Below are 3,997 nucleotides of genomic sequence, written 5' to 3' on the forward strand. Positions count from 1 at the left end.
CAACCCACGAACTGGGAGATCATGACCTGCGCTGAAGTCAGACGCTAAACCAACTGAGCCATTCAGGTGCCCCCCCACCCCCATCTCTGTCTTTCTATCTGCCAGTCTCTTTGTATCTCTGTCGGTATATGTATGATATATATGTTATACATACATCTCCTATACATATACGTAGATGTATACATACACATACATATGTATTAGGGATACCATCACATGCAATTATTATGACTCTTTTAACTAATTCTCTATTTTGGGACATATAAGCTGTTTCTGATATTTTGCCATTGCAAGTAACACTGCGTGAATGTGCTTACGCCTAAACCCTTATGGGCATCTCTGATACCTTCCTTAAGGTAGGTGACAAGAGGTTGAATAACCCACCAAATGGGTTGACTTCCAGATGCTCGTTTTTGAATCCAATTATCAAATACAAATTTATGCTGCTGCCAACAATTTATGAGAGTGTCTTCTCTGCCCACACTAGTAATTTTCTATTACAATAATTTTTCTCAATTTTATAGGTAAAACATGATAGTTTAGTTTTAATTGCATTTCATTGATTCCTGGTGAGGTTAAATATTTTTCAGATTTGCTGTCCATTTGCGTTTCTTCTCATTTGCATTTCATGTTCCTTTTTATTTCACATTACCCCACCGCCCACAGAATGCTGCCCTATGCTCCGACAAGTCTCATCTCTGCTTTTACCATGGAGGTAAGTAATATCTGCGTCCCACAGAAAACCCAGCATTGTCCAATGCTTTGCAGACAGAACATGTGTGAGAAAAATGCACATTCACTAGGCCCGCAGGTGGCTTGGCCAGCCACATCTGTCATCTCTCCGACGAGGACGCCTGAATTCCTCCCAGAGCTATAAACCTCACTTCTCACCCGGACTCCGGACACCATCACCCAGGGGCCATGAGAGCAGGAGGGGCTGGCATGTTACCTAATGACTTAACCAGGTGAGGTTCACATGCACTTCGGGTTTTTACACGATTGTGCCTCAGAGGAAGTGCTCCCTACTGCTCTGGGGAAACGGGCAACTGTAAATCAGGTAACGATATGGCACTGACTTATTTATCCTTGTAAGAGTTTTACATTCTGAAGTCAACAAGGGGCCCATCGCCAGATCCACGGCCAATTTGCAGTCATCACTTAGGGGAAGCTTGATCCCCCTTGCTCAGCCGGAGGGCATGCTGGGGGCTTGTAGGAGCCAAGGTTACCTGTAGTGCCGAGCCAGATCAATCGATCCTGTACCTCGGTCTGGGCCAAATGTTATCTTCCACAGACACAAGGCAGAGACGGGAAGTCACTAAACGGTGGGGAACTTTCCCTCTTTGTGCTAAGATGCTCTTTCTCTCCTTTCCATTTGTCCCCTGAGTTCCTTCTCCTTGAGGGAATGTTTGCCTGGACAGCAGCTGCACCCTGAGAGACGTGATGGTGACTCATTCAAGTAGAAGTAGACATGGTAAAAGAGTATGTGCTAAAAGACATGAATAGACACTCTCCAAAGAAGACATCCAGATGGCCAACTGACACATGAAAGGATGCTCAACGTCATCCATCATCAGGGAAATACAAATCAAAACCACCATGAGATACCCCCTTACACCTGTCAGAATGGCTAACATTAACAACTCAGGCAACAACAGATGTCGGCGAGGATGTGGAGAGAGAGGAACCCTTTTGCACTGCTGGTGGGAATGCAAGCTGGTGCAGCCACTCTGGAAAACAGTATGCAGGTTCCTCAGAAAACTAAAAATAGAACTACCCTATGACCCAGAGATTGCATTACTAGGGACTTATCCAAGGGATACAGGTGTGCTGTTTCGAAGGGACACAGGCACCCCCATGTTTATAGCAGCACTATCAACAATAGCCAAAGTATGGAAAGAGCCCAAATGTCCATCGATGGATGAATGGATAAAGAAGATGTGGTGTGTGTATACAATGGAGTATTACTCGGCAATCAAAAAGAATGAAATCTTGCCATTTGCAACTACGTGGATGGAACTGGAGGGTATTAAGCTAAGTGAAATTAGTCAGAGAAAGACAAATATCATATGACTTCACTCATATGAGGACCTTAAGAGACAAAACAGATGAACATAGAGAAGGGAAGCAAAAAGAATATAAAAGCAGGGAGGGGGATGAAACATAAGAGACTCTTAAATATGGAGAATAAACAGAGGCTTACTGGAGGGGTTGCGGGAGGGGGGATGGGCTAAATGGGTAAGGGGCACTAAGGAATCTACTCCTGAAATCATTATTGCACTATATGCTAACTAATTTGGATGCAAATTAAAAAAAAAAAAAAGAGTATGTGCTAGCTAGCAATCAAGGCCAGAGCTGAACCCAATGTTCCATAATAAATTATGGTATATCTTTAAATGAGAATATTAGGCAGCTATTAAAAATAATGTTTTCAGATAATTTTTATGGCTGAAAAGTGCTCATGATGTGAATTAAAAGGAAATAAAAGTGGGGCACCTGGGTGGCTCAGTCAGTTAAGCGTCTAACTCTTGATTTCAGCTCAGGGCATGATCTCGTGGTTCGTGGGTTCGAGCCCCGCATCAGGCTCTGCACTGACAGCATGCAGCCTGCTTGGGATTCTGTTTCCCTCTCTGTGCCCCTCCCCTGCTTGCTCTCTATCTCTCTATCTCAAAAATAAATAAACATCAAAAAACATTTTAAGAAAATAAAGATGTAAAACCCACATATTGAATACAGAATATGATCCCTATTATCTACAAGACTATGTGGAAATACCGTAAATTTTTCTTTTTACATTTATTTACTTTTGAGAGACTGAGAGAGACAGAGCACAAGTGGGAGAGGGGCAGAGAGAGAATGAGACACAGAATCTGAAGCAGGTTCCAGACCCTGAGCTGTCAGTGCAGAGCCCCATGCGGGGCCCGAACTCACAAACCGTGAGATCATGACCTGAGCCCATGTCTGACACTTAACCGACTGAGCCACCCAGGCACCCCAAGAAAATACCGTAAATGGTAACGGCGATTTTCTCTGCAGGTAAGATTATTTTTGAGTTTTATGTTCTTACTGTATTTTTGAAATTTCCTACATTCCTACAAGCTTTTGTGACTTCTGTTCACCAAAAAATAAAAAACAAAACAATACCCCAATCATTGGTATTTTGAAACACCAAGCTGGATGTGATGTGCCCCAGGCCTCTGGGGATTTGGCAGGTTCCTATTTGTTATTCAGTTCTGCTCTCCTTATGCCCGCAGTTGGGAAGGGGCCAGTGTGCTGAGACCAGGTGAGAGGTAAACAAGGCAGCTGACTTTGCAGAAAATGAAGACGTGGTCTCACCAGAGATTTCAGCCAGCACTTGCCCTCAGCCCCACACGTTCCTTCTTCCTCACTTCCTTCCTTCTCTACCTCCCTCCCTTTCCTCCAAATGTTTTCCCCTGGGAAAAACATTTTTTGGGCCCTGGGATGAAGCACGTGGGGTTGAGGGCAAGTAAGAAACGGAAATCTCAGAACCCAGACCAGAATCAAATTTTCCACAAGCTCAGAAGTTCAGTTTGTCAACGCCGAACAGGGCGCCGTACTTAGTTTGGCGGCCGTTCTTGTGCGAAAAGCCCAGTGGACCCGAAGATCACTCTGCTCTGTCCTGGTGACACTGCTTCCAGCAGGCTGTTTTCAGTTCTAGGTGCTAAGTTAAACAAAGAACACTGAAGAGACGCCCTTCCTCAGAACACAAAGATGACAATAGGACCTTCATGGATAATATTAGCAGCTGGACCATCACCGTGCCCTGAATGTGTATGGTGTGTGCCAGATACTGGACTAAAGTATGACCTGTTGTCCTACCTGATCTTTAGAGCCAATCCTTTACAGATGAAAAATCTGAGTTGAGCGAGATTAAGTAATGAGGTGGTTATAGCTATATCTATCTATATTCGTGTCTATACCTCTGCGTCTACTAAAACATACAAAATATATAGTAATGTATAGAAAAGACGCAAACCAC

This window comes from Panthera tigris, chromosome D2 (assembly GCF_018350195.1).
Source record: "Panthera tigris isolate Pti1 chromosome D2, P.tigris_Pti1_mat1.1, whole genome shotgun sequence".
Taxonomy (NCBI): domain Eukaryota; kingdom Metazoa; phylum Chordata; class Mammalia; order Carnivora; family Felidae; genus Panthera; species Panthera tigris.